The following is a 13494-nucleotide window of genomic DNA, read 5'->3' as shown; positions in this document are numbered from 1 at the left end:
TATGGTTTCTTCAGGCCCAGGGTGTGTAGCCCAGTCCGGGACACACCCCTGGGATGAGGAGAATTAATTACCTCCTATTTGTGCAATAACCCCCCCCCCCCCCCTCCGCCCGCCCGCCCAGCAGCTACGTATGGACAACACATTTCTGTGCAATCTTCCACTGTTAACACTGTTTAGTCAGTTGTTTTTTTTCTGTTGTTTACATTCTGTTCTTATTGCACTCATTATTATTTACACTGGTCATTCAGTTGTTTACGCTGCTCAGTCCGTTGTTTACATTCTGTTTTTATCTAGTTATTCTCATTCTGTTTTTATCTAGTTATTCTCAATTGCACTCATTATTATTTATACTGGTTATTCAGTTGTTTACACTGTTTAGTCTGTTGTTGTACATTCTGTTTTATCTAGCTATTCTAAATTGCACTCATTACTATTTAGCTCCTGTTTTTTAGCACTAGTTATATAGACCATATCATACCAGTTATATAGACTATATTTATGTATAATATTTATATTTATATATACCTAAAAGGTCCCACAATTCCATCTCTGCTGTAATCCGGAAGCCAAGCAATGACATTTCGTTGCCAAAATCTCACTGCTGTGTTTTTTTGTGCAATGACAATAAAAGAGGTCTAAGTCTAAGTCTAAGTCTAATAATCTATACACTGGGTTATTCATTTGACCCAAGCTAGTAATTGAAATGAACTATATTGGTGGGTTAAATAATAATAACAATAATAATGCAATTGTGGCAGGTTGAGCGCTGTTGCGCCTCCACTTTAATTGGCATCAGCTGTTCTTTATTCTCAGCTGTTCGGGCCTGATTGCGAGGCGGTGCCAATTTGACTTATAGGTCTTGACTTCACTGGCGCGCTCATTGTTTCTTGGCGTTCACCTGGCGAGTGCTGTGTTGGCGTGCTCCGGTGGCGTGCTCCGGTTTGTTGTGCCATCGGCAGGATATGAAAGGTAGGCATAGGATCATTGGGCTTATACTGGTGACAGCGTATCATGGTGTGACCGCAGCCGTGATGTTTCGATGTGCAGCAGGGTTGGTTGTTGGCGACCTGGCGTGCGGTTCGGAGGGCTTGTACGAAGCGCGGTGTCTGCCTCTTCATCGCAAGACGAAGATTGTGTTGGCTGTGTGTTAAGTTCCCTTCGCTCCAGTAAGCTGCTGTTTGCTTTGTGACATCTATTTGCTCTTCTAGCCATATGTTAACATTCGCCTTGCTTTCTGTCTGCGGTAGCTGTCGAAGCCACAGGTTGTGGCTCCCTCTCTTCCCCTACGCTCGGCGCGGGGCTGCACTGCACGCCGGTGATGTGGGTTACCAGCTGGGCCTCCTAAGGACAGCTATCTAAAGCCTCCAACGCGGTGCGGCCGCTCCGTCTCCTGCCGCTACTCACATGCCAGGTTTTCCCCGTTTGAACTGGTTCAAGCGCACCGTTACCTCCTGTGCGCCCATAACTTTGGGCTTTCCGCCCCACCACCGCTTATTTTCTTTTGGGTTAATTAATTTCCTCTTTGGTTATTTGGTTTAATTGTGTATAAGTTATTTGTTAACTATTCTTTTGTTTAGTTGGTTTTGATTTTTTAGTGGTTGGGTGATTTTTCTGTTAATGTGATTAATTTATTATCCCTGGTCCCGCCCACAGCTGAGTTTTGTTGTGCTGAGTTTATTTTGGTTGTTTTTCATCAATTTTTGTAACGTTAGTTTGGTTAATTATTATTCAATTAATTTGGTTTATGCTATGTGGTGTGTGTGGGTGTGAGTGCTGTGTGTTTGGGTGTGTCTTTGTCTGGTTCAATTGCTTTATTTTAACAGTATCATATCTGCCTGAGTGTCTCGCCACAAGCGGTGTTCATTTTCTTTTCCCTCTTTCTTTCAGGACAGGAGCTGGTGCAGTGCGTGACAGACTTCCCCGGTGGTGGCTTCTCCCCTGCACTTCTTTAGTTTGGCGTGGCACATGGTGTTTTGGTTTGTAGTGATTTTCTTTGGTTTGAGTTACTCCTGTTTTTGTTTAGTCTGATCGCTGCACCCAGTATCCTCGTTCCTACCCTTTTTTGTGTGTATTAATGTTCTACCGCAGTCAATTTTGTGGCCTATTTGGCACTCAGGCCGTGTTTTGACCTCTTTGTGTTCTTTTAACCTAGTAATTTTAACTAATAAACTTCTGTTAATACTTTTGGAAGTCCGTCTCCCATCCTCTATATAATTGGTGTGACGAATCTATGTGACCTTAAGTTATAAGTGTCTTGTTGAGTGTCCTATACTTCCTGGGGTGCAATTCCCCAGGTGGTGTTGTCAGGCAACTTCCTCTTGCACTCCATATTGCTACACAATGGATCACACAAATGTATATATAAAATGTATTTATTAATATTTTTAACAGTGATAAAATAATGCATTTATTGCAATTTTTTAACACATCAACCATGCAATTATTTTTTAACACATCGACCATGTCATGGCATGTCATTGTTTCTTGCCAAATATTCTCTATTTCACCATCCCAACGTGATGGAGGCAAACCGTAACAGAGCATGACACAAACAAAACAAGCATACTGGATCACAATGAAAAACAAGGGTGAGAAAACAAAAACAAAGAAAAAACAAAGAAAGCCTAAAAACAAAGGTCTACTGCACCCAGCAAAGTGTCCGCTTCAATGGCGCTCTGTGAGACAATGGTGAAGGCCTGGCTGGTTGTCGTTTCATTACCAAGACAGAAAACGCGTGGGAACGGTTGAGTCTCTGCCGTTTGTAGGGACTCCACCATGTTGGTCCCCACCTGTAAATCAGACAATAGATACTTGCAATATAACCTGTCATAATAATAGTAATAATAATGATAACAATAATAATTTACCTCTAAATGTCTCGATCAAGTTCTCCAGTTGCCATGCAGTCAGGGTCTCTGAGACAAACGTGTCCATAGTGCAACCATCACATGACTAGAATGAAATAAGATTAAGTAGATTAGAATTTAACAATGCACTGACTTGACATTTATTTATTTCTTGTAACCTTAGCTACCTTGATATTCTCATATGTTAAAGCTGCATAACTTGCTTTATTGAATAAAATGTATTTTTATCCAGGCTGTATAGCAGGGGTTCCCAAAAAATTCAGGCTGTGACCCGCAAAATGATCATATTTTAACTGGGATCCCCTCACACTAAACACTTGTACAATTTAGTTGCAGTATGTGTGCACGCTCACCTGTCAGGTCTGCTACAATGCAACAATGCTAGTCTAGTTTAGTATAGCTTTAGTAGTTTAATACCAGTAATAAAGGTAATAAAAGCAAACTCACGATTGCCGCCATCCCAAATCTGACGAACCTTCTTCACTTGTGATGCAGATGAAGGCTGCAAGATGGACATACACTATATTACCAAAAGTATTCGCTTACCTGCCTTTATTCATACTATGAACTGAAGTGCCATCCCATTCCTAACCCATAGAGTTCAATATGATGTCGGTCCACCTTTTGCAGCTATTACAGCTTCAACTCTTCTGGGAAGACTGTCCACAAGGTTGAGGAGAGTGTTTATAGGAATTTTTGACCATTCTTCCAAAAGCGCATTGGTGAGGTCACACACTGATGTTGGTCGAGAAGGCCTGGCTCTCAGTCTCCGCTCTAATTCATCCCAAAGGTGTTCTATCGGGTTCAGGTCAGGACTCTGTGCAGGCCAGTCAAGTTCATCCACACCAGACTCTGTCATCCATGTCTTTATGGACCTTGCTTTGTGCACTGGTGCACAGTCATGTTGGAAGAGGAAGGGGCCCGCTCCAAACTGTTCCCACAAGGTTGGGAGCATGGAATTGTCCAAAATGTTTTGGTATCCTGAAGCATTCAAAGTTCCTTTCACTGGAACCAAGGGGCCAAGCCCAGCTCTTGAAAAACAACCCCACACCATAATTCCTCCTCCACCAAATTTCAGTCGGCACAATGCAGTCTGAAATGTACCGTTCTCCTGGCAACCTCCAAACCCAGACTCGTCCATCAGATTGCCAGATGGAAAAGCGTGATTCATCACTCCAGAGAACGCGTCTCCACTGCTCTAGAGGCCAGTGGCGGCGTGCTTTACACCATTGCATCCGACGCTTTGCATTGCACTTGGTGATGTGTGGCTTGGCTGCAGCTGCTAGGCCATGGAAACCCATTCCATGAAGCTCTCTGCGTACTGTACTTGGGCTAATCTGAAGGTCACATGAAGTTTGTAGCTCTGTAGCAATTGACTGTGCAGAAAGTCGGCGACCTCTTTGCACTATGCGCTTCAGCATCCGCTGACCCCTCTCCGTCACTTTACGTGGCCTACCACTTCGTGGCTGAGTTGCTGTTGTTCCCAAACGCTTCCATTTTGTTATAATAGAGCTGACAGTTGACTGTGGAATATTTAGGAGCAAGGAAATTTCACGACTGGATTTGTTGCACAGGTGGCATCCTATGACAGTTCCACGCTGGAATTCACTGAGCTCCTGAGAGCGGCCCATTCTTTCACAAATGTCTTGTTCACAGTCTGCATGCCTGAGTGCTTGAATTTATACACCTGTGGCCAGGCCAAGTGATTAGGACACCTGATTCTGATCATTTGAATGGGTGAGCGAATACTTTTGGTAATAGTGTATATTTCACGCGGGATTTACTAAAATAACTTAAATCTAGGCTGGCTTAAATAATGAAAGTTGACATTATGTGGTTCAGTGAATTCGGTCACTCACTCTTAAAAATAAACATGCGCGGTTGTTAAGTTTAAAGATTAATGTATTAAATAAATAAACCTAAAACTTACCTTTCATAAATGAATAAATCTCTTCGGTGTGCCGAGCTTTGTGTATGCACCATAGACTGTGCACTTCCTCCTGCCAGTGAGTGTGTGCACGTGCGAACTGCATGCTGGGCCAATAGCTCTATATTAGATCCCAAGCCAACAGCTACACTCAAGTGAAGTTTGAAGATGTAATAGTTTTGCACACGAAACCAAAGCTATAGTTCAGGCCACTTTATAGCTACTAAAATAGTTATTGATTGATTGATTAAATACTTTAACAGTTTGGATGGACAAGCACAGGAAAGTACAATACAATAAACTATAGCTGCTGTGCAGCGATGGGTCGGGTCTGGGCAGTTTTAAGCAATTCTAAGCAACAAGCAGAAGAATATGAACTTAAACTGAACTGATTGACACACCTGGTAAGAAAAAGGCAGGACAAAGGCCTGGAGGGGACAGATGATTGGCCAAGACACAACAAAGACATGCAACATGGGGGCGGGGCTAATGAAACAATGCAGGGCAGGTGTAATGACAAACAAGCTGACAAGACTATGGAGGAACAACAGGGACAAAATGAACACAGGAGACTAAAATACAATAAACATTATAGCTGCTGCGCAGCAATGGTCGGAGCCAGGCGAGTTTAGGCAATTCTGAGCAACAAGTAGAGAATAGGAAGACGAAAAGAAAGGTGGCATTCTTATGTGCATTTTGTATCAGCTGAGGCTTGAACTCAGTTTCTGGCATAAAGGACAACACTCTATCTCACTGAGCTAATTGGCAAGTGTCACTTTATGTGAGGCTTCACAAATTGACTAAGACACTCACATGACAGCAGCCGCCTATGCATAGAAAGGCAGATTTCAAACCACTGTAAAATAAATAAATAAGTCATCAAGACAAAAATCTGACAATGATGATCTGGCATGGGACTGGACCTTTGTGCAAAGTTTGGTGAATTTTCGCACGTGGGAATGTTGCACAAGCTGAGGCTTGAACTCAAATTCTTTGACACCGAGGCCTGGCCTCTATCTCACTGAGCTAAAACTTCACATGTAGCTTCACAGACCGACTGAGCCAATCACTGACCTGCAGGACAGCAGCCAGCCATGCATGGAAAGGCAGATTTTAAACAGCTGTCAAAAATTCAGTTATTAAGACAAAAATCTGAAAATACACATATTGCATCTAGACAGCATGGAGACGTTGATCATTTGTTTTTAACAATGATTGATTTGCTCCACAAGTGAAAAACTGATGTTTAAAAATGCCATTTTTGCATTGACTCCAATTGTTCACATGAGAGCAAAATTCAAAATGCTGTCAAAAATTCAGTTTTTGAGATACACATTTGAAATTTGCCACACATCATCTACCATGACTCCAAAATATTGTCCATTTTTTTCATGAACATTGAAGATTTATTTGAGAATTTGCAGGTATATGTTTACAGTACCATTTACAGTCAAACATTTTGATGCTTAGTAGGCTCAATTTTTGATAAATCAAAAATCAGAGAAACAACCTTTGTGTAGGACAGTCTGAAGATGCTCTGTATCAATTTTTGTGTCAATTGAGCAAAAATTGTGGGAGGACTTAGGTTCAATAAGTTTTACAGTTTTTGAAAAAAACGGAGTGATGGACTTCATAATTTGCAATAGGTTTGAGTGCACAAATGTTTCTTCAGTATTGGGGCTACAGTTTGATGAAAGTTGTGAAGTTGTAGCACATATGGTTGATTTGTTATGAATTTTCAAAGTTTTGAACTTTAGAGGCTTGCTATAGCGCCACCATCAGGACTATTGGCTTGAGTTTGCAGCAGGCATAATCTGGCATGGGACTGGACCTTTGTGCAAAGTTTGGTGATTTTTCACCCATGGAAAGTATGATTTCCTCGGAAGAAGAAAGAAGAAGAAAGAACACGTAGGAATACAACAGTGTCCTGGCAGCATCGGCTGCCCGGACCCTAAATACAAGGTCTGCTAAAAGGATTTATCCAAGAGAAAGCCTATGGCTTGTTTCCATTGGGGTCCTTTTGTACTAAGTTCATCCAAACATTTAGGCTAATGATAGACAATATGCATACTAAAATATCATTAATGAGTAGAACACAACACAGGAGGCAGGAGCTGGAGGCAGCGAGGCTCGGGGCTGGAAAAAGACAAAATGGTTGCCAGAGAATGACTATCAAAGCAGGAGAAAACAGCAAAAACACTAATAAGCTTGAGAACTGGCTCTACCGAACAAGACGGAATTATCTGGCACTGGAGTGAAGTCTGAGCTGGCTTATGTGGAGAAGGTAACAAGGTGATTGCCATCAGGTGTGCTATCCAGAGTGAGGAGATGAAGCCACGCCCGGTAACAGTAGCTGGGTTTCCATCCAAATATATCGAAATTTTTTAGCGAATTTTGTCAAAATGCGCAAAAGAAAATGCAGATTTATGCCTGTTTCCATCAGTTTTGTTTTGCGATTATTGAGAGGAGAGTGCGCCGTGAGATGACGCTATAAGATAGCGTCTGTGTGTCGACTGAACAACAACAAACACTCAGCTGACACTCAACTGCTGATCAGGGACAGATTCCTGCTGAACTTGTCGGCTCTTGGGAGAAGTCTGCTTACTATTTTGGCAGCGCTAACTTCGTACCGAACCATCCTAAATAAGGAATAAGAGACTAATAATAATAATAGTAACAATAACTAATAATAAGACTGTAGCGTAGAAGTGTGACGTGGTATCCGGTCCAGTCATCGTTTATTCGCAAAACCTGTTTCCACAGCAAAAAGTCGCATTTTCTTTTATCGATACGCTGAGAAATCCACCCCCTCCAAGCGTAAAAACTTTTTTGCGAATTTTCGGCCGTTTTTCGAATTTCTGGCGTTTCCATCCAAGTTTTTTTTCGCAATTTTAATGTTGACAGCACTTTTATGAGGATGTTTTATTCTTGCTTCATTGAATCTGTTTTGACCTTTTCTTTTGTTTGCTGGTACAGCTTACTTTCCCTCAAAAACAAAAACAGATTGCAGGGCATAGTGAAAGTGTGCAGCAAAATTGCAGGGATTAATCTTAATGCTCTTTCTGAAGTGTACAAGCTCAGAACCCTAAGTAAGGCCCGCTCGCTCCTCACTGACCAGAGCCATACCTTGGTTGGTGAATTTGTGCTGCTCCCATCAGGCCGCAGGTACATCCTGCCAAGATGCAGAACGAATAGATTAAAATATTCTTTTGTCCCTGCTGCCATAGGTCTTCTTAACAAATGATTGATTAATAATTGTCTGTTCTAATTATTGTTGTCTTCTGCGCTATATGTGCTGTTATTCTGTCTTTGTTGCTGATTGTTTTGTTACTACTGGCTGCAGAGCGATTTGCCCCACGGGGTGTAATGGAAATTTACTGCTCATGCCTACAAATACAATGGCTCATGTTTACTTGTTAATATGCCTTAAGATTGCCTTGATTACATTCAGACAGTGTCTATGTTCAGTGTTGTGCATGAACGCGTTCATTTTTTTAAGAACGTTGAACTGAACGCAATGTATTTGTAAATAAAGAACTTGAACGTGAACTCGTTCAGATTATGTGAGAGTCAGCGCCAATGTTTAAGTCCAATTATTGCAGAATTTCCCTTCTCCTTTTTAACACGGAATATTGCGGAATTTGACATAATTTGAATGAAATGCTGTTTTTGTGTGGAATATGAACATATGTCTGGGGAATATTACATGGACGGAAGCAAATCTGGGTGGCACAACCCCTCCAGTGGTTTCACCTGCACCTGCACCACCAAGAAAAACATTACAACAACTGCACCGGCACCGTACGAGTCCAAAAGCAAAGAAACTTTCCAGCTACAGCGGCGCACTGACATTGCTTGTGTAACAACGCGAAGAATGACCACTCTGCGCTATTTTCACTGGCTAACAGCGGCACACTGGCTTAGCTTGTCTATTCAGAGAAGAGGTATCACTTCGGCTTATTTTTCAATCTATGTTATCACATGCATACTACTGCTCATTCATTGGTAGCTGAATTGTTAGGTCTGTTTGATAAGTAATTTACATTTTTAAAACAAATAATTTAACATTGTTCAATTATTAACATATCATTTTCACCTTTTACTGCTATAACAATGTAATTGTTAAATAAATAAATAAAGTGTTGTTTATTTGTTACCTCAATTAATTTAAGGTAATTTCTATTTCATTTGTGTGCATTTTAGTCATAAACATTAGAAACACTCTTTTTTGGTAGTAAAGTAAAATAAGAGTAAAGGGTAAAAAACGGAATTCCCAAAAATTAAAACGGAAAAAACGGAATTTGGGAAAAAATAAAACGGAATTTGGGGGGGGGGGAATGGATTTTATAGGGCCCTACATTGATTCCGACAGCAAAAATCTAACCTTTCTGTGCAAATCATGTCCACCTGCGCTGAAAAACACTTTCAGCGCAGGTGGACATGTCAACTTCAAATTTGAAAAGGCATTTGGAGTTGAAGCATCCATCCAGTGTGAGAAAATATCTACAAGTCCTTGACAATCCCAAAAAGTCATCAGGAATGGGCAAGAACACACCCTGCCAGCCCCAAACGACCCAAGTCACACTGCCTGCAGCCTTCAGGGGTATTACTGGATTTCCCAGCAACAGGTCGACAAATTAATAATGGACTAAATTGTTTGAGATTTACAGATTTCTACAATTCCACTAGGACAATATATAATTGTAAACAGCGAACAGTTTTAGGTGGTGATGGATGTCATAGCTTTCTTTGAAAAACAAGGTCAGTCTTTCATTCTCACTTTTCACCTAAAAAAACTGAAATGAACTGAACTTTGAACTAGTTCAAAATTGAAATGGTGAACTATGAATGTGAACTATTCATTTTTATACTGTGTGAACTGAACTTTGAACTAGTTCATGAGAACTATGAACTTGCACAACACTGTCTATGTTCCTGCTTTAGGTTCCTGTTCTCTATGTCTAATGTCTACACTTATACGGTTGTGCTTGCACTTCCTTATCAGATGAACCTTTGTTAGACCTTTTGAACTCTATATTAAGGAACTAAAACTTTCGCAAGCGTAACACCCTAGCTGAACTCTTTGCTTTTAAGGATCCTGAAGTTTTGCACCAAAAGTGCTTGAACTTTTAACTTGTCTGTATTACCTAATTTGGAAATGGCTTTGAACCTTGAGCCTCCCCGAACCTCCAGAGAAAACAGCTCAGCCCCGCCTCTGCCACACTCCAACACTGCAAGCAAAAAAAAAAAAAAAAAAAAAAAAAAAAACCAAAACACAGAGAAAAACCAAAACATCCCCCAAACAACCAAAACATACCATCAAAATCCAGACCATAACAGTGTTTATAGAAATAACCCAGCACTTTCAAGATTATAACCTTAAAAAAAAAGTCAGGTTCTTTTTTACTGATATTTGAATTAAATTTTAACAAGGATGTTTTCCTAAATAACCACCTGTAACAATTGAGCCTAATTCTTGTAAGTACTACATTTAATGTAAAAGGTAAAATCCTAGGAAATATTTCAAAATCACAATAGATTATTGAATTTCCTGTAAGACCAGGAAATTCCACAGAACTGCCTCTGTTTTTTTGTTTGTTTGTTTGTTTGTTTTAATCAGCATCCACCCAATTCAGTGGAAGCCATGCAGTTGAGCAAGCCACAAAATTTATCATATAAATTCACTATGTGAATTATGCCACTGCTGCTGCTTGCCAGAAACCCACAAATTAAGAATTGGTATTAAGGTCATGTCTTAATGATAGATTAAGGATTAATACACATTAAATGATTTATATATTACCATACCCATGTATCAGACTCCTATGGATTTCTGTTGAATTGTTTTGGTGGTCGTTGTTTGTTGGCTTTTTTCTGTCTCCTTGTATAAATATTGTTTGAGAGTTGCTCTGTAGCAGTAAAAAAAAAAAAAAAAAACGGTGTATAGGAGCCATGTATTTGTTTGTCAAATGGCAATTTTCCTCTGAGCACTAGGTTTTGCATGCTGTGGCTGGCCCAAGAAATCTAACGTTCATTTAAAGACATTAATTAACACCCCTAAAGACACCTGGGGCCTCATTTATCAACCGTGCATACGCACAGATGTGTGCGTAATGGGTGCGTAAGAACATTCCCACGCAAAGAATGGGATTTATCAACTTGTACTTTTGCGTAGGAACATGTGTAAATTTAAGTACAACTCTTACCATGCGTACACACAAAACCTAGTGGTAGAACGGTGAAACCACAAATAGAACGCACGAAGAGAGTCACAGTGTTCAGCAACTTCACACGTTCCCTGTTTCCTCTAATTAATAAAAAAAAATCTAATTTAGTATTTTAGCAGACAATTTCAATAATTGATGTAACAAGTTATAAAAGACAGCTGTGACAGGACAACCTGAAAAGAAAACTTGAAATGCAAGTGCCGTGGCTTATCTTGCACTATTGGAGGATTTGGAGAACCGTTTTCAAAGAGCGTGCTGACAGTGAGAGCACAGAGTGGCATCTCAGCAGGTACCGCTTCCCCAAAAACATACTGATGGATTTATGCCGTGATTTACAACCAATTTTGAAGTGAGAGACAAAACGCACCAAAGCCATCCCAGTGCGCATCCAGCTCCTTGGCCACCGGAACATTTCAGCTAGAGTTTGGAGACATATGCGGCATTTCGCAGCCGACACTAAACAGAATCATGCCGGCAGTGTTGGATGCAATAATTTCTCTGGCCCCAACTTATATTCAGTTCTCATACAGACATCACCAACAAGCCGAAATTCAACGAGGATTTCACGCCGTCGCCGGATTCCCAAACATAATTGGAGCCATAGATTGCACCCACATCGCAATAAAAACACCACCACACAATCCAATTTCATTCAACCAATGCACAAATAATCTGCGATGCAAATATGTCTCTGTTAAACGTTGTTGCCCGGTATCTTGGAGGAACGCACGACTCATTCATTCTGCAGAACAGCTCTGTGGGTGTGCGCCTCTAAGCAGGAGCTCTTGAGGATGGCTGGCTTATTAGTGAGTGTTACAACGTTTTGAAATTATTTTCTGGGCTTCGTATGGTTTATTATAACGGCTCTATGGGTAATCGGGGATAACCACTGAAGCCGTGGTTAATGACCCCCGGAGCCAACCCGAGGACCCCGCAGGAGCAGCGCTACAACCGGGCTCATGCTCGTTCAAGAACCATCATTCAGCGCGCGATAGGCCTGCTAAAAAGCCGAGGAAAAAAATCCATTCATGCGCTCTTAAAGGGATTGCTGCTACCATATATGGTCAATTGGAGGCGTTTCTGAATGCAAATGAGCCTAACCATGCACGAGCATGGCAGTTTAGCACAGGTGGGATTTATCATCACAGATTGCTTACTGGTGTGCGTACGACCGGTGTCCGCACATTTGATAAATACGGATTTTTTTGTACTTACACACATTCTAAGTTTCATTCCTACGAAAGAATTTAGAACCTTTTCTACGCACAGGTTGATAAATGAGGCCCCTGGTGTCCTTTTGGGGAAAACAACCCCATCAGAGAAATATAGCAGAGTACCCTAACCCTAACCCTGCACTCTTAAAAGTGCTGGGTTATTAAATAACCCAACCATAACCCAGCGCCTGAGTCACTATAGGACAGAGCACACGTTGGGTTATTTTAATCCATGTGCTGGGTTGTTCATTTCACCCAATGTAGTGATTGGAATTAACTATATCACTGGGTTAAATACAAACCCTACACTAGGTTGTTCATTTGACCCAAGCTAGGAATTAAAAGAACTATATCACTGGGTTATATATAATCTATACACTGGGTTATTCATTCGACCCAAGCTAGTAATTGAAATTAACTATAGGGGAGAGTGGGGTAATTTGTGCCAAGGGGCAAGTAGTGCCACCCCTGTTATCTAGAAAACCATAGAAGAAGTTGGTCATGTGACCACATATTTTTGAAGAGGCATCCATTTCACTCACCCTGCAAAGAAGGGAGACACATGGCTTGAGAGGTAAGCACATTTAAGTTCAAAAAACATTTTTTTGCCCTCCAAAGTAAAATTTCCATGATCGAGGTTTTTTGATTGCTGTGTTTGAACAATGATAGAAAACTTTGAAAACAGTTCACACAGGTTCTAGTACTTTAGTAAGCTACACCATGAGTCTATACAGTTAGCATGATGTTAGCTCAAAACAGCTGGGGGATGCATTTTTTTCAAAATGGTGGGCTTGGGGTAATTTGTGCCAAAGGGCCTTGGGGTAAGTTGTGCCAGTGGCACAACTTGTGATTATATACTATATATTACTTTCTTGTATTTTATTGTTATTGTACATTATTTTCTTACCTTTGATCACTAAAACTATTCAGATTCAGATGAAGATGATTTTTAGGTGCTCATTTTGAAATTTTTATTTTGTTCTGGGTATGTGTTCATGTGGCACTAGGCCTTGTTATAGAAAAGTGGCCTGTGATCTTGTTATAATAATAAATAAATGTTAAATAAATAATTTTGTGTTGAATTTGTTTTGCTTTTATATAGCATTATCATTTGTGAGATTAAAATGATCTGTTTTACTTCAATTATCAATGGCACAATTTACCCCAGTGTATTCTCTCTAATGGCACAATTTACCCCGCACTGGGGGCAAGTTGTGCCACAAAACCACTTTTTTTTCGAAAGCTATATTTCTCAAACA

General features: G+C 40.6%; 1 protein-coding gene across 2 annotated transcripts in view; it reads right to left on the bottom strand.

Moving 5' to 3' along the window:
• LOC115357567 (CD209 antigen-like protein E) overlaps positions 1-13494 on the bottom strand; it is an 81677-nt gene that overhangs the window by 14952 nt on the left and 53231 nt on the right. The gene's annotated exons all lie outside the window — the stretch shown is intronic.

Source organism: Myripristis murdjan, chromosome 1, assembly GCF_902150065.1.
Source record: "Myripristis murdjan chromosome 1, fMyrMur1.1, whole genome shotgun sequence".
NCBI lineage: Eukaryota > Metazoa > Chordata > Actinopteri > Holocentriformes > Holocentridae > Myripristis > Myripristis murdjan.
The sequence above is the reverse complement of the archived record's forward strand: the minus strand, read 5'-3'. Positions and strand labels throughout refer to the sequence as shown.